This window comes from Podarcis muralis, chromosome 3 (genome assembly GCF_964188315.1).
Source record: "Podarcis muralis chromosome 3, rPodMur119.hap1.1, whole genome shotgun sequence".
NCBI lineage: Eukaryota > Metazoa > Chordata > Lepidosauria > Squamata > Lacertidae > Podarcis > Podarcis muralis.
This window is the reverse complement of record NC_135657.1, coordinates 55,954,729-55,979,597: the sequence shown is the minus strand read 5'-3', so window position 1 is coordinate 55,979,597 and position 24,869 is coordinate 55,954,729. Positions and strand designations below refer to the sequence as shown.

The 24,869-nt window shown below is 39.8% G+C and overlaps 1 protein-coding gene across 4 annotated transcripts in view; it reads left to right on the top strand.

Annotated features, from left to right (window-relative positions):
- The window catches only part of ESR1 (estrogen receptor 1), a 201,512-nt gene that overhangs the window by 23,583 nt on the left and 153,060 nt on the right, over positions 1-24,869 (top strand). The window contains exon 1 of one of the 4 annotated variants that reach the window (XM_077925900.1): positions 11,913-12,045. The exons of the other annotated variants lie outside the window; for them this stretch is intronic. The gene's annotated coding sequence lies outside the window, so the exon portion shown is untranslated. Of the gene's footprint in view, positions 1-11,912; positions 12,046-24,869 lie in introns of those variants that run through there. 4 annotated transcript variants of the gene reach the window in all.

The following is a 24,869-nucleotide window of genomic DNA, read 5'->3' as shown; positions in this document are numbered from 1 at the left end:
TGTGTTCTAATGCCCAACTACAGAAATGTCAGCCATGGCCTGCATTCAGCTCACCTTGTATGCCAGTGGAAGCCAGCACAAAGGCTCTTGCTAACACAATGGAGCTTTCCCCCCAGGCACCCCCATGTCTCCCATTCCACTCCGGAGGGTCAGGCGAATCTACAAAACCCAGTTGGAGGAGAGGGGAGATTTGGCAAGCAGAAATGCTTGTGATGATGGAGTGATCAGAAGACTGACATTTCATTTCTCCCCATACTATTAACAAGTTAACCATATTGTTACAGTATAAGCAGATATACTGGGTTGTAGGAACTAATGAAGTTTAGGAAGCTGCACTCGATTTATAGCTCTCCTATCAAATTGAGATGAAATAAGGCAGTCCAGGTGATGTAGAATTTCTTGTAAGAAAAGGGCATGTTTGTTTAGGAATGTTTGAACAATTGGTGCAACTATCAATACAGTTTGGAGAAGGCATGGAAACCTAATCCCTGGTATTGGTGAACAGACTATTGTGGGTGACTAGTTTATAGCTGCAGATGCTGTGGACTTTCTGACTTAGGGTCACAATGGGTCCTTAACTTTGTGTCTTGCCCCTCAGTGTAAGAAAACAAACCAAGGTATTTGAGAATGTTAAAAGCATGAAAGAGAGGCTCATGCCATGAGCCCCACAGTATTGTTAGGATCAGGCTTAGGCTGGCAGACTGACGCAGGAGATGAAGAAGAAAGAGAAGAGGGGGCTGAATGGTGGGAACCTACTTTGAAAGAGGGGATCTCCTTTTTCAACCCTGATGTCAGGTGGTTTGGAAAGGGGAGAAGGGATACCAGCTCTTTCCTCTTACCTTTTTGCAACATGGAGATCCTCAGTGGAGGCTGAAGAGGGCTTTGATCAGCTGAGGGGGACGTCTGAACAGGAGGTGGTAGTGATTGAACAGGAGGGTGCGGTCTTGGTACATAGAACCAGGCATGGTCTTTGCAGATGGGAGCAGACCCACCAGCTCTGACAGAGCACATGTTTGCAAGCTTAGCATTCCTGTGAGGCAAGAGTCTCATGAGCAAGCATGCTGTGCCTTATCCCCAAAAGCTGGTGGGAAGGGTGGGGAAGCTGTTGGATCATCTTTGTCACTTCTGTACAGTTCTGTATTTATTGTCTTGCTCTTGAAGTTCTGAAGTGACTCCAGAGTACAGTATCTGTTGTTGAGCCTGTACCATTACTTGTCTGAATAAAGATCTCTTCCTTATTTACAAGTAAGTGTGTGTGTGTGTGTGTGTGTGTGTGTGTGTGTTGGGTGGGAGCCAGGATAGGCCTGCTGTATCTTTGTGGTTTGCCCTTTGCTGATGTGGTGTTGCTGTTGCTTCTGAACTTGTGGGAAGTCCATTACACTGTCAGCATTGCCAATTTTCCTGTTTAATACAAAAGGAATTTGGGTGCATTTTCTCTTGCTGCTGGGCACAGTTCTGATTCAGTGCCACAGAAATATGGAGTTGTTGGCATCTGTTTCTCACTCAAGAGACAATGGAGTGTGGCTCCAGTGGTGAAGTCAAACCATTGAAGAATCACAGCGCCTGCTATGGGGGGAAGCCTTCTTAACTGTGGCCGTTAACTGAAATCTGACATGAGCAAAGACCTCTCTGGTCAAGTTTAAATTACAGCAGATGATCAGGGCAAATTGGTGGGCATGGAGAGATGAGCAAGAGCACAGGTTTCAGTGAGGAAGATGCTAGGCTTCACAAGCTGCTCAAGAAACATGACTTCCCACACTCAGCGCCTGCTCCAAACAGCTGTGAGCCTGCCTTGCATGCTAAGGGCAAAATCATCCCCATAGTAAATGGTTTTCCCAGTTCATAAAAATGACTTAACAACCACTAATGTATAAATATAAGCTACAATTCTGATGTTGGCTACATGTGGTTCAGTGGAACTAAAGCAGTGGTAGGGGAACCCTTTTTGGAGCAGGGGCCACATTCCATTCTAGGCAGTCTCCTAGAAGTCACATGCCAGTGGTGGGCAGGGCCAGAGGTACAAGGAGGTGGAGCAACAAAGTCACACAAAATATCTGCATAATAAGCTAGTTTTATACACACACCTCTATTCCCTTCTAGGCAAGCAAGTTCAACATTCCAACCAGGCAACACTCAAGCAAGATGTAAAGCAGGAACAGTGAGAGTTGTGGGCTGGAGAGAGGAGATGTGGCTGAGGAGGGTGTGTGACTTGAGGACAGTCCTGAAGACCAGACAGAGAGCATGGAAGGTCACAGGTTCTCTACCACTGGACTAAACATTTATGACCAAAGCAATTTTTGATTAGTAAATGTTCTGAATTCCTTTTCCTGACTCAAAACCACCAGTATTGAAGGTTTTCTTGGTAATAAATTAAACATGTACACTTTTAGTCTGTAGTTACAAGCATTCAGTGAAATGGCATAACAGAAAATGAGAAAACTTTATGGAAAAGGATACAGAAAAGTTAATTATAATATAAATCATATATAGAAACCTCATTTGGCAAATAACATTCCATTTTATATTTTCTTAATCTGGCAGGAGAGGGAAGCTCTGTTTTCTTAATAAGGGCAAATCTCAAAGATTTTCAAGCCAGCAATGAGCAAATCATTCTTGGCAAATATATTCTTGGGTGGTGTATACAATGGATGAACCCTGATCCTCAGGACACTGAGATTCAGTATGTCTCCTCCAGAAGGAGAAATCTGTGATTTAAGCCCTGGAAAGTTCAGACCCAGTTGGAATATACATCTTCTTTAGCTGAGTCAACACAGAGGTAGTAAAGAGTTCAAGAGCTTCTTAAAATGCAATTGCAGATGATAAAAATACAGACTTCATTTTCAAACTATAAATGGAAGAGTTTGGGACATTTTAATGAAGATCTCCTTTTATCCCACCAGATATATCAAAATCTACTACTGTGAGCAACTTACTCATAGGAAGATTCAGCATAAATCTTTGAGAGAGAATTTTCAGTCAAGGTTTGGGGAGTAAGACATAAGGAAGATAAGGATGAAAAAGACCCATAACTCAGTGGCAGAGCATGTGATCTGAATGCAAGTGAGCACTAATTTGTCTCCTAAAGGTCATCTAAGGGACCTTGAGATCCAGGAAAGTTATTTTCCCACCACACTCCCAGTACTGGGCTGTAGATGGATTGCTGGTTTGGCTCCAGATAAGGCATGTACTCGTATTTTAAATCAGTAGTCTCTTAATAACAACCTAGACAGGAGGAACTCTTATTAGAGATATATACCACCAATGAAGGTACTAGTGCAGCTTGTTCAGGTACAGCCTAATTTCTCTCTTCAGCAATGTACCTTTCATATTTAGATGGTTGAACTCAATCCTAAAGCTATACTGAGATGTTTATTAATAACCCTCTGCCATGTGAGATGAATCCATAATGAAGGAAAATGTGATTTAAGTGACTTTATACCATCCCATTCCTTTCTGGAAGCAAGGACAAACTATTCCAAAATATTCTTATGATGTGCTTTGCAGATGTGGAATTTTGTGGTTACAAAGAGCATTAAGAAATTATTTGTGAATTAGCACTCTAACTAGTCTTCTAAAAAGACAGGCTGGTGGGCTTATCCAGGAGTAGATGTGCTAGTGGTTGAAGGACTCTGCCCAGACTCTTGGAAAAGACTTGTTTCTGATCAGCAGATCTTATGCAGCCCTTCATCAGGAACAGACCCACACATTGCACAAAACACCACTGAGGAATATCCCTTTAATAAAATACTTAGTTTCCTACAATGAAACCCAGTGTTCGAACACTAATAAGCATTGGGTTTTGTGCAAACGGAACTAGCAGTTCCCAGAACTATATCCTTATGGGGCAGATGATGCAGAACAGACACAATTTTACACCATCTAAGCTACAACATAATGAGGCTAGAGTCATTGAATTGAAACTGAATAAGTGCCTTTGACTTCAGTCAGTGTTCATCAGTTTCTTCACCCTAACTGATTCAGGGCTGAAGACCTAATTCAGTTTTGACTGGTACTGGTAACACAAAAGCCTGAAGGGTACAATTTTTAAAGAAAAAAAATCAATGTTGCATGGTAAATAGAATCAGGTGGACCAACAACTATGAAATTACACAGTTCATTTCCAGGTAAATGGTGGATTGCTTTTCCAACTTAATATTTAGTTCTTTTTAATTGGGCATTTGAAACATGCCACAGAGTGCGTGCAGAGTAGACCACACAGATGGAAACACTGAAGAGACGCAAAAATATATTTGCATGGTTTAATAACAAAACTCCTCTAACATACATCTTACATAGTGTTTATAATCATCACCCATCCATTCACCAGGGAGGCAGAGTAAGGTACATACAGCACATTATATACCATTCACAATTGCTGACACAATTGCTGACACAGCTAATTACAGCAACTTATCAGCTCCCGTTGCTTGGTCCCTTCTCCTGCCAACCTAGCAGCTTGAAAGCACATCAAAGTGCAAGTAGATAAATAGGTACAGCTCTGGCGGGAAGGTAAACGGCGTTTCCGTTGTTGGCTGTTTTGCAGATTAGTTGTGCTGCAGAAGCCGTGCTGAGGAGACCACACATTACAAGGAATGCAGAAGTAACTTTTGCTAGGTTTTAATAACAAAAACAAAAACTTATTTTACATTAATTATAATATATCAATGACCCATCCAACAGGGTACTGAGAGAGCTAGGTGCTGCTCTTTATATACTATACCCAACAGCTTAATCACCACAACTTAACAGCACCTGCTATACTGCTTCACAGCTGTAAAACTAGGTCACGTTATTTGCTCTGGCCCTTTAAGAAATACACATCTTGTGGAACAATAATGAACCTTCAAATTTAAAGAGACCATTCAACATCCGTGTGCTGCTCTGGTTTGCCAGAAGCGGCTTAGTCATGTTGGCCACATGACTTGGAAGCTGTACGCTGGCTCCCTCGGCCAATAAAGCAAGATGAGCACCACAACCCCAGAGTCGTCCAGGACTGGACCTAATGGTCAGGGGTCCCTTTACCTTTATCAGCTAATTACAGTGACTTATCAGACCTGCTACACAGCTGTAAAAATTAGGTCAGGATATGCCTCCTGGCTTTTAAAGTGGTACACACAATAATGAACAATAACAATAATGAACCCTAACATTTAAACAAACTATTCAACACTTTTTTGTCCATTGCCTTATCAAAGGTCTTAAGCAACTGGAAACTTTCCTTTATGCCCAGTACATTATCGTACTATTGTTCCTAGATAACATTGACTGATTCATTTTAACATTGACTAACTCATCTTATTCTTTGCAGCAATCTTCGTTTTTGTGATTTGTAGATTGTGAGTTGACTATTAGTCACCTCTTAATCAGACTGTGCTTCTGTGGCTCCTTTTACTCTTATTCCATAGGTCAACTCACTTGTTGTTTTTGTGTTTATTGTTTTTGAACTTCATCCAGCGTGTCAATATCTTTCTGGCAGTGTTGAGCCTGGAATGTCATGTGAAAGTACAAAGGCAACAACCAGTTCATTTATTACCTTGTTTGCCTCTTTCCCTTGGCCAACTCTTGGTTCCCTTCCTTTCACTAGAGATGCTGTTGCTGCCACAAACCATCCCAGTCCATATCCCTAAAACTACATATTTGAAAAGCAGACAACCAAGAAAATGTGTCTCTTCCCAAATAGACCTGTGAGATCACTACAGTCATCAGATGATGCTTTGCTGACAGTGTTGTGATCTGCAGAAATCCATCCAGCAAGAACATGGTCGCATGCACTTTGTGGAATGAACTTCCCTGTGCAATGTGATAGGCACACATGGTGGCTTGTTTCAATAACCTATCTTTTTGCACAGGCATTCTCAGATCATTGATGTCAACTTTTAACTGACCTCCAAGCTCTCATGTGGATGTTCTAGAGTGATGGAGTTCTAGAGTGTGGGGAACATCACTGAAAAGGAATTCTCTTTTGGTATTGTACCATGACCTCCCTCCAGAGGCAACACACACGATAATAAAATACATCAGAATGATCTTTGCAAATGTAACTGATATCGGAGGGAGAATGCACCAAATTTTTTAAAAAGAAAGATGCAGATGACGATGACCACACTTGGTCTTGAACTTACTATTGGAGAGATTAAATCAAGAGAGAAATTATTCCATATCATTTCCGTTTCAGCTGTTGCCCGGTATAATGTGTGTGAAGCACTGAATTTTAAAAAAAGCACTATATGAATGCTAAAAACTATTATGATCATAAAGAGGTGTAGTTCTAGGTACCCTTTTGTGATCCTTACCACAAAATCATGATTCCATTGCAGTGATGATTTCATAATAAATACGCAGGTAATTGGTTCTGCCTACATGATTGCAAACTTTTAAAAAGCAACACTGTAACCAACATAAAAGCTGCTTCCATGGTGTTCTGTCATACTTAAAGCACCATTGAACTAAGCCTGTGTGATACTGATGATAGTACATCGTATTCATATAGCCCTTCATTTATTATTTTTATTTATAATACAGAGTGCTTAAAGCACATTATGGGAAGTGCTTCCCATAATCTCAGCAATTGCTTGCAACCCTGTTGCACAGCAGGCCACCACTATCTCCATAATGCAAATAGGTGGTGGCTAAGGCTGTGAGGCAGTCACCTACCTATAGCTATCTAGTAAGTTGACAGGGGACGTGTCTCAGCAAGCCTCCTTGGTAGACGGGTGTTTCACATACAAATGTTCTAGTCTCATGGATTTTTGGAAATGGCATGTTTTAAAATGTTGTTGTTGTTGTTGTTTTTTTTACTGAATATACTCATGATCAAAATATACACATGTAATACTGCAATAGCTCAGCAAAATATGCACTTATAACATGGCGATGTGGAAAATATGAGATACACACACATACAGACACACTTTTCTTCCGTTTCGGTTAATTAGTTAATAATTCTAACCATGACCAAACTAGCACACATATAACATAAACTCAAGAAGCAAACAAAGAAGAGGAGGAGAAAGTATGGAGTTTTGGAGGAAAGACATGCTCAGCACTCTAGTCTGATCTTGCTCTCTGGCCTCGCATTGTAAACTTGGCCTCAGTAACATACAGCTGGTATGAACTTAGTGAAAGGCTAAGTTAGGGCAGAGCTAAAATACAGTACATGTCTAAGCACAGTCACATGCAAACACAGAGATGGGAAGAGGGAGCAGATTTCTAGGGAAAAGGACCTCTAGAAGGTAGGATTGAGAGTAAAAGTTGCCTTTCCCAGCCCCGATTGAAAATAAAATAGCAAGCAATGAAAAACACTGTGGAATTTCAAAAGGCGTGCATCAGGAGGCTGGGTTTTTTACTGCAGCTTTCTTATACTGTCTTCAGAAATTATTCCATTAAACTGTTATGGGTGGAATTTAACTCAAAGGTCCAGCTCACCTGTGAAAATTGCATGAGACTGAAATAGTGACTTTTCAGACTCATCAATCCTAAGAAATTTTGCATGGAAAAATAGCCATGGATTAAGCAATTGAATAGTGTTTTGGGTTTTTTTGGTGTGTGTGTGGTTTTTTTTTTTGTTGTTTTTTTTTGGTATAGAAAACTGCTGTTAACAAGTAGACCTCTTAGTGTATACAGTCTTTCAAGCTTCACAACTTAAAAGCATTTAACTGCAGAAAGATTATTGTTGCCAGCAGAGGAGAGATAAAATCAAGGAGATTTTGTTGTACATGCTTTCTCTTGAGAGTTTTGTCCTAGCAAAGCTTTAATTATGAGAGCTGCAGATGTACTTTATACTTAATTAAATGTTCTTTTTTGTGCTATGTTATACATGTATAAGTTGGGTAAATTAGGGTGAAATCTTACCTAAGAATTTCTCCGTGACTGCATATAGAATCAAGCTATCATTCAACAAAGCCCACAATTTGCAAGTAAAATAATTATGACCTATTCTTACAGGGGCAAATATAAATAAGTCTTCTCTCGGACAAGTATTGATTTACATCTAATAAGACTATTATTCTGGCCTGCCACTGCTCAGCCAAAATGGAGCTCTTCTTCATGCCTTGGTACGCCATTTGAATAACAAGATGGTGGGTTAGATAAGCCTTTGGTCTGATCCCGTATGGCTTTTAATATCCTTTTAAAACATACATTTGCAACAAAAATAGAAAGTGTGGGAAATCATAATAAAGTAAAGGTGAGAATGAGGAACCGTGGTCCATCCTCCATCCTGCATAGCAATGAAACAGTTTATTAAAGAGGCTGACATAGCTTGTGGCGATGGGGTTCTCTAAAACTACATTTGAGACTAATTCCACCAGCTTGGTTAGAGAGACTGTATCACAGTAAGGTAATTGTACACTAATAGCATCCCTGTTCTGTCTCTTTGGCCCAATACCACAAAAATCCCTCAAACCCAGTCTCAGTATGATTTCTTTACGGATGACAACCACCCCCTCACTCTGTCCCTCTGAACTTGGCTAGTGCTTTTATCAAGTACCCAAGTGGACACAGCTGGCTTTGCTCAGGCCATCTACCCATGTTTCAGTTGTACGTGCCAAATTGCCCCCCCCCAGCCACTGTCAAATGATTGGTGGAAGTTTTCTTCTTTGCAGACCTCACATTTAGCAACACCACCACCTGACCAGAGGATCAGCTGGCCAGCACCCTCTGATTCTGAAATATCCTGGAGGGAGGCTACAGGCAAGGGTAATTCTCCCAACCTACCCCACCCCCACCATTGCATATCCACTACTTGTGAATATTCAGAGTAGCCCTACCTTCTTAAACTTTGGCTGAATTGTGCCCATTGTATCTACAGTCGTATCTCGGCTTCTTAACGCCTTGGGAATCAAATGTTCCGGCTCCCAAATGATCAAAAACCGGGAGTGTGTGTTCTGGTTTTCGAACAATTTTTGGGAAGCCAAACATCTGGCACAGCTTTCGCTATTGTTTCTGTGGTGCCTGCGCAATCAAAAACCAATCGGAAGCCGCGCCTTGGTTTCCGAACGTTTTGGAAGTCGAACTGACTTCTGGAACAAATTCCGTTCAACTTCTGAGGTATGACTGTATAGTGTAGATCAATGTTCAGATAACTAATATGCAAAATTAAACTAGATAATGCCCCAGATCTGTATTTAATGCCCATTCTGTTTCACAACACACTTGTCTTTGAATCCATTGCTATTGATAGTATCTAATAGGTTGAGGATATTGCTCTTGGCTACTGTCATAGTAAAAAATAAAGAATGATCAGCAGAAAATTTGTTGTGTTACCAAGAGATTTTACTGCCTTTTAAACAAAAATACTCAGTAATAGGGATTTGCTATTCACAACAATGTGGAAATAATTATATCCTATCACTAAAGGGAGCTGATATGTTTCAATATGTATATGTGGTAATTGAACATGGAACAGCTAGTCAATCTTGTTCTACTGTTTGGGGATAGATTTAGAATTCCCTATTCTCATCCTAAATGAAAATAAAAGTAATATCTTTAATGAAATTGAAGAAAGCTTCCCTTTGAATTGAGTGTGGCCAGTTATCTAGCTTAAGTGTGACAAGATCCTATTGTGAATGGTTCCTTGGCAGACAAGTAACATTGCATATCACAAGGAGGAAATGCCAAAGCATTTTTGGCTGGTACAAGCAGAAAATGGGGCCAAATAGATGCTTCAGTGAGAATAACACTAAGGCCAGTTCACACAACCTTTTTAATGTCGTGAGGTATGTGTGAAATGATAATTCTCTGAGAGTGGCATGGGACTGGACTATGTTAATGCAGCCCTCATGTTACTGCAGTAACATAATAATCTGGCTTGAATTCATGCAACATAGTGCCTGAGTGGTAAAGGCACCTGGAGTAATTTTGCATATTTTAATTCTGTCCATCGGTTACGAAATCAAATGGAAAGCTCCATTGCACAAGAGCACCTCCTTCCCTCTGCATATATCCCACTGAGTGCTATCCTCCTGAAACTGAAACTCCTTTGCACTGTGTCCAATGGGACTTACTAATAAGTATGTTTTGGACTGCATTTAAGAGAGTGAAAGGCAATTATTGATGGTACTGGGCATACCATTTTTACAGGATCTATGGATCACAAAAATAAGCTCAATGTGATACAGGTTGAGATTATGAACATCCTTCCAAAAACTTCTGTTATGGTGTTAGCTTGCCATTTAACTTGTATCAAAGGACATTAAAAAAAACCCTTTAATTATGTTTCATAAATGTGAGGATGCAGCAGGTTTGTTCAGCAAGAAACTTGAATAATCACTGGGGTAAAATATAAATTAGGATGCCCAAACCTTTTATTGAGAAAAGTGCATTAATCTACCTTCATGATGTTAATATATTTTGCAGAATCTCCAAAAGTTCACTGGGAAGAAGATGATTTTTCTGAGTTCTATGATTCAGAAATAACCTTGAAATTAATGGTGTCTCTAACTTGGTAGCTACCTGAATTTAACTTGATTGAATGTCAGAGTAATGTGTAGGTTGGGATCCTTTCAGTTTTACCTCATGTCTGTTCTCATGTTTTAATCTGCAGCAATCCTTTGAATTAAACAATACAAAGGCAAGACAGGCATGTGCAATAGCTTTGTAAATGATCTCAATATAAAACAATTAACTATTAAAAGAATAGGCAAAGATACAGCTGTCTTGTCATTTATTAAAAAAAACCCCATTGACTGAGCCATGAAAGCTTTTAACCAAGAAATAAATATTTTTTTTTCAATGAAGGACCTAATGATTGACATAAAATTGTCAAAGCAAAGTTTTAGTAATGGCCGCTTATCCAGTCCTAGGGTAGGTGGCGGTTGTGGCCTGTTGCGACCTGACCCCTGGGAGCAATGCTGGGCTGGACAACTAGCAGTTGGGAAATCCCCATGCTGGCCACGGAGTAGGGCGGGAGTTCCTGCCAGTCCCAGTTTTGAATTCCAGCCAATCATGCCAGTCCATGGTGGGGCAGGGCTCAGGAGCGAACCAGAGTGGAGCAGGCTTCACTACAGTACGTCCTCTGGATTTAAAAGACTGGCTACCCTGACTTTGGGACTGCGGTCAGCCGAAGAGCACATCTCCCCATCCCTCCCTCCCTTTCATGCTTTGGGACTTGTTGTATATTAATGTTTCTTCCTCTAGGTTATGTGATTGACAGCCTTGCTCTGGTTCTTTAATGGTTGCCGTATCCAGAGCTGGGAAGGAATTTGCCTGCAAATAGATACGCCCCGTTTGCAGGCTTTGCCCTCCACATAGCAATGGTCACAACTTTAGTTGACGTAGGCACTGGGGTGGAATTCTTCCTTCAGCAGCGTGGGAGGGCCATCCATGTAGACCTGCATCTTGTGATGGACCCATTAATCCCATGATCAACCTTTCATGCCTCAGCTTTCCACCAGGATGCTGGGAGGGATACATACCCAATGCCTAAACCAAATCCTACATATATCTGGAATATCTGGAATTGTGCCCAATTTCAAATCCCAGAACATTGTTCTTGTCTCATTTGTTCACCTTCCTAGACTAGGACTAGCTCCTGGGAAAGGGGTCACTGCAAGTGGGACTGCAACAGGTACTCTTGGAAACGGTGAAGCATTTGTTGTTGTTTAGTTGTTTAGTCATGTCCGACTCTACATAATTCTGAAATGAGTTTGCTTCTAGGCTATTCTTGTTTTGGAGCCCCAGTTTGGCTCAGTAGGCCTTGTAAATATTCCTAATACACAAACAACAATGTGCAGAGGAGAGGGGAAAAAACCTCAACTCAAATTTAACAGGACTTTAAAAAACAAATTGCCCAAGGTTGATGGTTGAGAGGTTTTAACACTGGATGCCCTTACTTCAGTGGAAGAAAACTGAACTTTTCTCTACAAACTTTACAGGCCAATATAGCTCATGTGTATTATATGTTTTAAAGTTCATTTCTCTCCTCGGCATTCTGCTGCTTCAGTCTCCCTCTGCTGAGGCTTTTCTATTTTAGTTCACAAGGTCCCGTGACCCTGTCAGCCAATAACAGAACAACAGAAGCAATGGAAACTTCTTTCTGAAATAAAAGTAAGTCAAAATAACTCGGCTTTTTCACGTTCTGCTCTTCCTCAGAATCACTTTTGTTTACTGCTGTTTTTATTTTCAGCATGTTAAACACAACTCATGGTGCCCAGGGGAGTAATTAAAAAGTTTCTTCAAACTGTGTTTTCATAACGTCACTTTTATTTATGGTGTGTCTTCGGTATATTGCAGTGTGACTGATCCTTCAAAAGAGCAACCAAATTGAAGGAATGCCTGTCAGAAGCTGAATAACTTGCACATAAATGCAGATTTCATCCTTTTTTCTTTCTTCTAAAACTGGTCCAGTAATTCAACAGTTACTATTCAGTGAGGATTTGTGTGCCAGGTCTCTCCCCAGTTTTCTCTCTGACCCATTCTGGAGCAAGGAACGAAAGTATTATTAAAAAGGTCACATGTTCTAGCCATGACAAATTGCACATAAAACAGCAGTTTTTAAGCTGTTATCATGGATTGCAGTACTATTAATCTTAAGTGGTTTCAAGATTTTAACCTGAATTAAATAGTTAGCATACTTAAGAGAATATTAAATAAGTAAAATGAAAATTAATCCAGCAGGATTGGGATGACATAACTTTTATGTTCATGAGATTCATTTGTATCCAGGATGAGCATAAAATGTGCATACTGTACAGGAAACAGTGGATGCACACAACATATCTGGAATTAGGGCTACATCTTCAGATTAGAGTTGTTGTCTTTTACTAAAATATTCTATAAATATTTTAGTGACAAATACCCCAGTGTATTAAGAACGAGCCTTTGTGAAGTGCTATGTTTGTTTCCCTGAGTAATATGTGGTAGTTAACTCCCCCCACCCCCTGTAATAGGACAGAAACTGATATTGGATTGGCATCTCTGTGTGAAAACAGAAAGCTTTCCAAGTTACACAGATTTCTACTCTTAGATAGTAATAAGGTATGGTCCAGTTTTAGCCATATAAAGAGAGTGACTTTTAAAAAAAGAACTATGCGGCAATTTAATAATTTAAGGTCAATGCCATCTTAATCACGTAACATTTAGCAGATGTTACTAGTAATTAACTGAATCATTGTGTATTTAAAGTAACACATAAAATATTGTTTTTCAGTTGACCTGTTTCTTTTATTAAAAATAGCACTATAGTTTAAACCCATAGACCATAATTATCTTACAGATTTAAACTGTAGTAATTCCCTCCTCCCTGGGAATTGCAGTTCTACCAGAAGTGATTACAATGAAAGTGGTGTGTGTGTGTGTGTGTGTGTGTGTGTGTGTGTGTGTACAATCTGTGCATCAATACAGGATCACAACTTCAGAAGAACCTAAGAAGTTGCCTTGTACCGAGTTAGACCATTGATACATCTGGCTAAGTACCGTGTACAAATTAGACGTAATGTTAATTGTATGGATGCAGTTAATGTGCATATATTAAAAAATGTAAATAGCAGCCATGGGAAATCAGAGCAGCCTATCTGGGGATTGGGTGGGGACAGGGGGAGCTTCTCAGTGGTCAGAGGATTTAGTGCATTATGCACCAAGAACCACTCTTTCCCTGTCAATGCCTTTAGAAATGTCAAGCAGAACACAGAGACAGAGCTTCATGAAAAATTAGATAGGGAATAACAAACTTTGATATAATATAATATAGAATATTATAATCTCAAGTTTTAAAATATTTTCATTATTCTACCTAAACGTAGCATCTAGAGCATTGTGCAAAACAACCTAACAGCCAATATGTGCATCCATGATACGGGAAATGATCTCCAGAACCCCAAATCACATTTTGTTTTAGCGTATAGCTTATTGTGTTTTTTTTTTTTTAATGAACTTGACTAAGTCTGCTGGTAACCATATTCCCAGATATTTTGATATTTTTTATAACCAAGGAATTTTTTAAAAAAGCTTTTGGAATATGTTTTATTCTCATTGAAATGCTGTGTTGAGGAGCCCTAGACTTCAAATTGGTAGCCAGTATAGTTCAGCTAGGACAGGAGTAGGGAATGGGTGACTATCGATTTCAGTTTCTCTCAGTTTCTAATTTTCCCAATCTTAAAGTTCATTTCATCATTGTGCACTAACCACAGTTTTTGAACCATCTTCATAGGCTGCCCAGCATAGAAGGAGATTACTAGATGGATGACTCTGCCCAAATACCAACCAAATTCCAAACCCAGCTCTGTTCTCTTTTGGTGGAGAACTGTTTGGCTGTCCCCTCATATAATAAAATAAGAACAAAATAAGTGAAAGAATAATGAGAAGGAGTGATACTTTCCTCATTAGCAGACTTTCAGTGCATGAAAGGTGGTCATAAGAATAAGGACTTAGTTTGCAAATCTGTAGGCAGAAGGAACAGAGTTAGCAGTAATGTGTCAGAACCATAATATTGATATCCTAGAATACAAATAGGAGGGTTGTTTTTTTAAATGTTAATAAGTTCGATCAATAAAGCCTCTGACTTTTTAATCCACTTTCTAGCTCCCTCTGAAGTGATGAAAGGCAGTCAGGTAGCAAGATATGTGCTGTAAGAATAGCTTGATTTTAACTATTCCCCCATGCAGTGCCTGTAACCCAGACCCAGCAGGCATGTAACGTGAAAACCAAAAACTGAATCTGTTCTGAAACAGATAATTATTTTCATTATTCAATCTGAGTGAAATTCATGCATGAAGTAAGTTAGGCTTTTGAGCCTTTTTTTATTCTCAAGTAAAGACAAAGGGGCCTTTATAGTTTCATATTTGTGTGCTTTGAAAGAAGAAAGAACATATTCATATAGGAAATAATCAGACGTGATTGCTGAGAAAAGCAGATATAAACTTTAAATTTTTAATCTTACTAAAACTAATTTTATGTTGAAGTACCATGCAAGTTCCAAACAAGCAATTTACCTTCCTTTCTTTCTATCACCTGCCTTTTCCAATGCTGACAGCAGTATACAACATAAAAACAACTACAAAGTCACCCAGTAAATTAACAATAATACAAAGTTAACAAGTAGGGTTTTACTGTACTGTCCAACTAAGTAGCCAAAAATCTTCAAACAGAGGGCCTTACACAACAGCCTGAAGCTCAGGTAGATGGGAGGAGCCTCCCTAGCTCAAATGTTCTTCCATAACACCAGGGCAACCTGATGCACCACTCACATGTAGGGCATGGATTGAAGTAGGACCATGCTTTTAGCTCCACCCCTGACCTGGGTTGGGGAGTTGATTTTCAAACAACTGCACATTGAGCACAGTTGTCTGCATGAGAATCATTTAACTCATTGTCTTGTTAGCTTAATTTAAAATAGATTTTGCTGGGATGAAAAGCAGAAGAACACTGAGTGAGACTAATAAAACTTTGAAGGGAAATAATATGTTCCTAGGGATCTGTAACAAAACCGCTACATTCTGACAGAATCATAAATCATCTAGAAAGCAGGAAGATAATGAGGGAATGTGTAAATCTTCAGATGAAACCTGTTATTGAAGTATGTTATAAGTGAGAGTAAAAGTTGAAGACTTAGTAGCATAGCTGCCAGCTGTCAGTGATACCTCAGCGTTGTAAATGGAGATGCTAGGAAAAATGCTTAGTGGTGTAGTTGCCAGTGTGGTTGCACATGAAACTGTAAGTAAGGCGCACTGTAAAAGGAATCATATCCGTTTTTGTCTGTGGAATTTGTGTACAATTTATTTTTGGCGGATAAATGAGTTCATTTCCTCACTTAACTGTACAGTAACACTAGCTTCAGTCTATGTCTGGTTATGAAAAGCTATACAGATTCTATATAATAAAGGAGAAAGAAGAGCCTTGCTTCAGACCTGAGTAAATTGCTTCAGAAGAAAACCCTCTTTGCCCCTTAAAAAAGCATAGAGCCCCAGGAGAGCTTAGCTTTAGTGCTGAAGAGAAGGCACATTCGCTGACTGCTTCAGATGAGTGACTCACAACACTGTCCAATATAGTTTGGACAGTACACTTTGACTATAGCTCTTTTATGACCCACATTTTGTGACCACATCTTAAGCATTGCTAAAATACTTTGCTGAAATAGAGTTATGCCACTACCAACACCACCATACTTTAATGTTACTTTCTGTATTATGGTGCTATAGTGCTAGAATGCTCATTTTAAAAGAAAATTAAGTTTCCAGTTACCACCATTTTAGCAGCATGGTTAATGATGGTTAAAAAGATTTCTATTAAACATTTTTCTGTAAAAATGATGTTATAGCATGTATGCATGCATGGATGCAAACATATATTTATTTGTATGCCACCTTTCCATGGTTAAAACCATGTTCAAGGAGGCTGACGACATATAAAAAAACCCACATAATTACAAACAACAAAAATAGTCATAAACCATCAATAAAACATCAAAAGTAAACAAATGGAACAATTTCCACATAAATCATAAGAAGATATAAAATAAAGATACAAAAAGTTAATATCAATAACAGCAACAACCCACCTTCAGCGAAACCCTCTAAACAATACCCCAGCCCAAGGGTCTGTTCTGTAAACACCCCCCCCCCCCAGGGCCAGGTGAAGAAAGGACTGCCAGGCAGGTAACAGCTCTTCAAGGACTCACAGCCAAGATGGTCTTGACTTCTAGCCAGCATGGTTGTGTTATAGCACTATATCTCCCTTTCATTAAAATGTAAATAGCTGGAAAAGCATTTTAAGGTAAAGGTAAAGGTACCCCTGCCCATACGGGCCAGTCTTGACAGACTCTAGGGTTGTGCGCCCATCTCACTCAAGAGGTCGGGGGCCAGCGCTGTCCAGAGACACTTCCGGGTTACGTGGCCAGCGTGACATCGCTGCTCTGGTGAGCCAGAGCCGCAAACGGAAACGCCGTTTACCTTCTCGCTAGTAAGTGGTCCCTATTTATCTACTTGCACCCGGGGGTGCTTTCGAACTGCTAGGTTGGCAGGTGCTGGGACCGAGCAACAGGAGCGCACCCCGCCGCGGGGATTCGAACCGCCGACCTTTCGATCGGCAAGCCCTAGGCGCTGAGGCTTTTACCCACAGCACCACCCGCTTCCCGGAAAAGCATTTTAGCAATAACTAAAAGATCACTTGATTAAAAAGGGGGTTGTCTTAAAATGGTACCTGCCCCAGAGTACCAAAGTCAGACTTCTGCCGCCTGAGGGGGAATTTTTTTAAAAGAACCACAAGGAAAAAACCAAGATGACAATGACTGCATGATGACATTGTGTGGATGCCATGTAAAAAGTGAGTGAAAAGCACCTAATATGGAGCAGTCTCTGTTCTTGTAAATAGGGTTTTTAAGCAGGGAATTGCTTGTGGGAAGCAAGTTGTTGTTTAGTCGTATAGTCGTGTCCGACTCTTCGTGACCCCATGGACCAGAGCACGCCAGGCACTCCTGTCTTCCACTGCCTCCCGCAGTGGGAAGCAAGTATCTTTGTAATAATTGCCTATATATATCAGCAGCACCTTTATGATTATATTTTGCCTTTTTTCACTTTACGTTAACAAACAAATCTTCTAAAAATGTTGCAGAACTGTTCTAGTTTCCTTGTATGACTCACTGAAGCTCACAACAAATATGTATACCGCCTTTGAATTCCTTCTGGAGTAGTTTTATAGGTTTGGCCAGAGATTAAAGAGAGTTAGAAAAAGGTACAAGTTATGCCGCAGGCAATGATGGCTGACGCTATCACCTTTCTCTATCTCTATCATTCTGCCCCAAGTCTTTGTGTCAGTCTATTTAGTTTATTTCTTTACTACATCTGGTACATTGTCTTAAGACAGGTCCAGTTGGAAGTCTATTTATTTCTCAATCCATTTCCCCAGAATCTGGGGTACAGTACTGGCTTCTCTCATGGGTTTTTGAGGACGAATGAAATAACAGTGCTACAGTATGCTGTAAATAACGTTGCAGAAGTTTGGATAATGATGAGACATTTAGATGAGAGTTATGCTAACTCTCATGGTAATTAGCACTTAATAGGAATCAATTGCTGGAAGTAAGAACTGGAATGCAAAATTTTGAATTTGCTCACATAACATAGTAACAGAATATCACAATTGTTGCTGTGGCTGTGACTATGAACTGTTGACATGTATGTTGCCTTGCCTGTTTACCTAGCTCTGAGATGGTATTGAGTTTACTTTTTATGTTGTTGCAATTCTGTGGTTTTTTGTGCTGGGACGGCAGAAAACCCCTTTATGCGCTGCTTGGATCTGTTTTCTTCAGTCTGGAACCTCCTCTCAGACCTCTTCAGGGTTTGCGTCGCCCTCGCTTCCCCGTCTTTTTATCCCGTAACCGTGATTAGGAGCGCTCTTACTGCAGCAGAGCGCTTTCCCTGACCCGACGCTGAGCGCACCACGCCAGGAAGTCCGGTTGCAATTCTGTGGTTTTTAAAGTCTAATTTGTAGGGGCAACTTTCAGTTGCTGAGGTCCAGGTTTGTAAGCAAATCTGGCCAACCATCTGTATGCTTGACCTTGTCCATCATTGTTCATCACATTCTAACAAACAGATTGTCTGGTTGGATCCGGGAGATGAGAGTGGGACCAGTTTCTTTTGAAGCAGACAGTGATTTGGCCTCTGATGAAAAACCTAACCTGGATCCAGAAGAAGTTAGCAATAGAATGGTACCTAACCTTCCTTGATAGTAGTTGCTGAAGGGTGGTTGTTGGGCAACTCTATATACTTTTGGACAAAGCTGATTTCTAGATTACTTTTTAATTTGGAGTAGGTTTTGGAACTGAAACTGCCTTGAACAACCAGCAGAATGGCATGTATTGAGGGAAAGGCAGGGAGAGTGTGACCTTGTTAATTTTCTTAGACTTCTTAGTAGCCTTTGATACTGCTGACCATGTTGGGCAGGCTTTCTGAGTTGTGGATTGGCGGCACTGCTTTGTAGTGGTTCACTTTTAATTGGAGACTAACCCCTTGAAGATTCTATTTCTGGGTCTTTCCCCCCATGATGTTTAACATCTATATGAAACAAATGGGTGGCATCATCTGAACATACGAGACTCAATCTGTACCAGTGTTTCTCAAACAGTGGGCTCAGACCCATCACTAGGCCTTGGGCCACGTTCTGGGAGAGCTCAGTGCCACAGCCTCTCCAGCGCTTCCTAACTTGCCTGCCCCCCACGCTATGTGTGTTGGGCAAAGGTGGTCAGTTTACAAATGAGTTCAGTAGAGTAGGCATTACATTCCTCCTCTGAGGTAAAAGGGCCAGAAAAGATAAAAGATGAATAGGTATCATCATTATCATCAACAAATAAATTGGAAATAGAATAGATGAGTGTAAGAGAAGAAAATTATTATAGGAGGAAGCAGTAGTGGCTGGTGGGGCTGCATTGCTCCTGGCTTACTGGGAGGGAACTATTCTAGCTTCCAGTTGAGCTCACAATAAGATGAGGTAATATGAATAACCAATAGCATCCCTTATATTCCTAAAGTTGTTTGGCTCTGGCTACAAATAGCCAATGAAGTCTCATCTGTTTACTCTAGCTTGGCGCCTCAGTCTGAGTAACTTGTTGGTTATGAACACGATGGTTAACTCCTACACTGACTGGTTAGTCAGTCACTACCAATGATATTGTGTTGAACAAGAGGTCTGACAAAATGATTTTTCAGTAGCTTGTCACTTTCAACTCAGTAGATCCATGACTAGACAGACATAAGAGAAAATTTTAGAAAGAGGGATGTTAAAGGGTTTGTATGCATTGTATCAACCAAGCAATGCCCTTGGCCAAATATGACAGGTTTTGACACAGTTTTCCTTCTTAGATCAGATCTGCTGCATAAGTTGATATTGTGATCCACCATGGGAGGGGTGTTTCTTTAAATGGAGCTTATAAATGCTTTTAAACAAACAAACAAACAAACAAACAAACAAACAAACAAACAAATAAAAATGGATGGATGGATGGATAGATAGATTAATACAAAAAACAGTGAGCTCATGTTCTATTTGGGGGATATAATTAACAAAGAAACATAGAGGTAATAGCAGCTTTCTTTCTTGTAATGGTAGCTGTGTTGTTTAGGTAGCAATAAAATTTACAATAGACTTTAACTTCCATTTAACTGCATAATATAGGCTTGAGAATTCCTGGCACCACCTGGGCTGGTTCCCCTCCCTGATAGGGGCCTATCCCCCTTGCTACTCTCAGAAATAGCCAGTCACCAGCCCTCTGCTTCTGGGCAGAAGGAGAAAGCTATGCAAGTGGAGGCTATTGGTCTGTTCCCTTGCTTTTGTCACTCTTAATAAGCTAGACATGAGCGGGTGAACAGGCAAGGGAAGAATAAGAAGAGGGCTAGACGTCTGACAGTTGGAGTATGAGCCTCAGTCTTGTGATGTCAACGCCATACACTCCAACCATTATAACAGGACATTCCTGGAATTACAGAAGCCATCCCAGCTTCTGATTTGATCCTGGAGTGTCCCAGGGATGCGCTGGCCCTTGCAGTGGTGCCGTGCTCTTGCAAGAGTCAGCTAACTCGTGTAAGCCACACTCTGGTGTAAGCCAGCTGACTCGCCTCCTGATTTTCATCAAGGGAATGTTGGAGGGTATTCAACTCCTGATACTGGGTCTACATCTACATACAGTGGTATCTATGGTTACAAACTTAATCCGTTCCAGAGGTCCGTTCGCAACCAGAAACCACTCGTAACATGAGGCACACTTCTGCTAATGGCACCTCCTTCTGTTGCTGCGCCACTGGAGTGCAATCTCCGCTCGCATCCCGGGGCAAAGTTTGCAACAAGGGGCATCTACTTCTGGGTTAGCAGAGCACGTAACCCGAAGAATTCGTAAGAGGGACAGCTCGCAACACGAGATACCACTGTATTTTGCCAAGTGATGTGCAACCTATGCAGTCCTATGCATGTTTTCTCAGAAGTGCCTCTTCATCCAATGGGGATTACTCTCAAGTAATTAAGAATGGGTTTTCCTCCCATTCCTCCTTTGCCTCCCTCCCCCAGCTGTTCTGGATGATCAAGGGACCCATTGGTGCAGCAATAAAGTGCTGCTGAGGTCTCTCTCTCTCTCTCTCTCTCTCTCTCTCCTCCAGTGGAACAGTCTCCAGTGGATCTCAGTTGCTCTCCTTCATGGAAGGGTAAGTCTGGCTCTACCCCATATAATTGATAACTATTTCTCTACACTGCCATACGGCTTACAAATATTGCTTAAGAAACAGCAACTGATAAAACATACTAAAAGAAAAGCATCAAAATGACAGTTGTAAAGCAATAGCTAATGGAGCTGTTCTCAGCATTTTTCCACAAATGAAAAAGCAAGGCCTTTCCACAATTTGGGTGTCCCAGCTCACAAGGCCTTATTTCTCATACCCACCTCCCCAACCCCCAGGTCTGTGGCCAGAAAGAATGCTCTCAAAGGGAAAACAATGTTTTTGGGCATGTTCACATTGAAAGTATTTGCACAAAATGCCCCCCTCCTGCCAGTTTTGCTGTTTTAATCAATCAATTTCGTTTCCTATCGGAGGTTGTCAGGTCATTGTATGTTCTTTCTAATAACTGTTTGCCTGAATAGTCATACTGTATGTAATTGATCCTTGTAAATTGGCAATAGTTTTGTCAATGTGAGCCAGAAATGACTTTCAGACTGTTGTCTGAGCTCAACGTTTTCTAGGGGTTTGGGCAGAATAGTTCACACTTTGTCCTGTTGCGCTTTCAAATATAGTGGTACCTCGGTTTAAGAACAGCCCTGTTTATGAACTATTTGGTTTATGAACTCTGCAAAACCAGAAGTAGTGTCCCGGTTTGTGAACTTTACCTCAGTCTATGAATGATATCTAAACAGTGGAATGGCACTGGTGGCGAGAGACCTCATTAGGGAAAGTGCGCCTCGGTTTAAGAACAGTTTCGCTTTAAGAACGCACTTCCGGAATGGATTAAGTTTGTAAACCGAGGTACCACTGTATGAAACGTGAAAAACTGGGAATGGAAACAAAGTAGGCAGCTGTGATGTTATTGTTGCAAAGCTCAGAAAGGCTTATATGCAAGTCTCTTTCTATTTTAATCTGAATGCTTGTGGTTGGGAGTGGTTGAGATAAATGACTTGGGGCTCATCTTGAGGCTTAGGGCAGTGTTTCTGAAGTAATTATTTATTATATTAATTTGGCTTTCCCAAACGTATAATAAATCCCAGAAAGTACTTTGCAGTATGTTTATCTTTACGCAGTGCCAAGCCATGTCCTTATCCTCATAAGAAACAGTTCTATTTGTGTTTGAGTTTGCAAATTCTGACCTGAAGCAAAATTACCCTTTTCAATAGGAAATGAAGACATGCTCCCTCTACTTCAGGATGAGAAGTAAAATACAGTTTCATGGCCTGGGCAAGAACATTAAAAGCAATATCCTGGCCAACAGTTTGCTTACTCAGTATATTGCTCTTTTCCTAATTCACCAAACTGGATTGTTTTTCGTTCAGAACTGCTGTGTCACGTTGCTATGTTCTATGCCAGTCATACTGAATTTCAAGGAGGTGTCTGTGCATACAGTAATACACCTATATATAGATTTTAAAACATCAGGAAATTACCAACACTACGATCCATTTTTATTATTTTGTTAACACCCCATTTTCTTAAGCAGCCTTCCTGTCAACAATGAATTCCTTGTGGAACTGTTCATGGTCATTCTCACTACAGCAGGGAAGACACTTCTAAAGGGAAAGCTCTACTTCTAATTAACAACGCTTGAAGGATTTGATTTCTGCAAATTCCTGTGTAAGCTATCCTGATTTGCAGCTCCTTGACTAAGGTGTGGATTAGAACATAATTATCTTTATGATTTCACCCTTCTCCAGATATTGTGATATGGTTCTTGGCTCAGAAAACACAAAAATGTGTTAAACTGAGTAGTTTAGGAAATTGTTCAGAAATGCATACGTTGAGATAAAAATACATATTCAAATACTATTTTGTGATAAAGTTGGATTTATATGTAGATGTTTTTAAAGAATCCAGAACAAACTTAGGAGTGATCACGTGAAAAATTTACAGACTGGAGATGGATCTTTTCATTTCTTCAAATACACATTTTCAATTCCTTTCGCAATGATGCTAGGTGCAATTAAAAATAATACTTCTAGATATAATATTTTTTGAGCTTTTTTTCTTTATAACATGAAGGACATACTTATGTACGATGCCTTTTAAAAAAGTGGCTTTTACAAGTTTTAAGAAATGACAAAATGTTTAAGGTTTTGTTAAAAATAGCATATAAACGATTATTCTAGCTACAATGGGCTTCCTTTTCTTCAACTAAGAGTTATAAAACCAGGGGATATTAAAGAAGATTCTAGCTATCATTTTAAAAAGTGGAACTACATATTATGGGAGACACAAAGCTGCAGACAAAAATGATGAGCTTGTGCCAAGTTATTCTCTTCCGTAATGTGGGAAACATGTGAATATTTGCAGGGAGAGAATTTGGGCCAAAAGTGAAATGAAATGAAATGAAATGTGGCAGGACTCAGTGTTGGCCTGGACACATCCAATAACCAAAATAACAAAAACTAGACAAAACAAATGGCCAAGGCAGTGTTTTTTGTCTTGGAATACAAATTACAGCATGCCATTGGTCAGTTCACAGTTGACTGTGCACCTTAAGTGATAGTTTTTGCAAAGTAATCAAGGGTTCAAGCATTCCAACAAGACAGTGGGCAAATTCTAGGCATCTTGAGTAAAAAAAATATGTTGGATATTGGACAAGCTGAAATGATTATGATATAAGGAACCTCTAATGACCCGTATGAAATATGTTTGTGGAATCAGTCCAGTTTGAAGTTCAGAGGATGAAATCTTGCCAAATGTCCCATTATTGTAAAAATAGCCCTAATAGTATGAAGGTCTCCTCCTTCAATAGCAAGGGTTATTACGATGATTTGCTGGCTCTTATGGAACAGTGCAGTTACATTTTTAAATGTTTTCCCTATAGCTACAAGTTTGGAGCATTTGTTTTTAATGCGAGTTGAAATGAATACAGTAGATAACACAAGATCACTCTTACTGTTTTTAAAATGGGGTCATCATCCATTTCAAATAGACGAGGCAAATCAGGTTTTATCCTTCAGGAAACACAAAAATCTCAAGGGTCTGATGACTGCACCCATTTAAAATTGTACTTGAGAGCTGTGAATGAGGGACATTGTTAAGTAAATGTAACCACTGCTTTCTGTATGACATGCTTTTAAATATTTTTAAATACAACCATTGTATTTTCCCTAGTAAAATATTTTAATAGTGTAATAGCTAGAGACATGTGAACCTAAGTCCTGTGAGAAATTTCACCATGATTTGTCTATTATTTTTTTTAAAAGATCATCAGAAATACTAGTGGCTTCAGTGATTTCTGCCTTATTCCTTCAGTTATTGTTAAGGAGATTATTAGCTTGATTCTGCCTCTCAAAATACAAGATTTTCACACAAACTCTTACATGCACTGTAATAAAATTAAGCATATTTGGATACTTTCATTTATTATTTGAGGGAACAATCAGTAACATATAGTTTATAAAATTTCAAGCAGTTTTGTGAAACAACATAAAAATGGGGTGAGGAAATACCCACCTTGTTACAATTTATGTATTTTTTTACCTTGCCCTTCTCATGTGCTTAATTTACAGCAAATAAAGAACACAGTGAAATAATATTGAAATAAAATGCAGCAAAATATAATACAATGGAAGCAAACGTAACAGATTTTTCAAAAGCACCTAGGCTTAATGGGATAAGATAGTCTACAATTTTGGTGCAGCCACAGTGAACTCCTTATCTCTTTTAACAGCCATCCTTGCTTCAGTCATAATAAAGAGAAGACTGAAACAACCAACTTAGCAG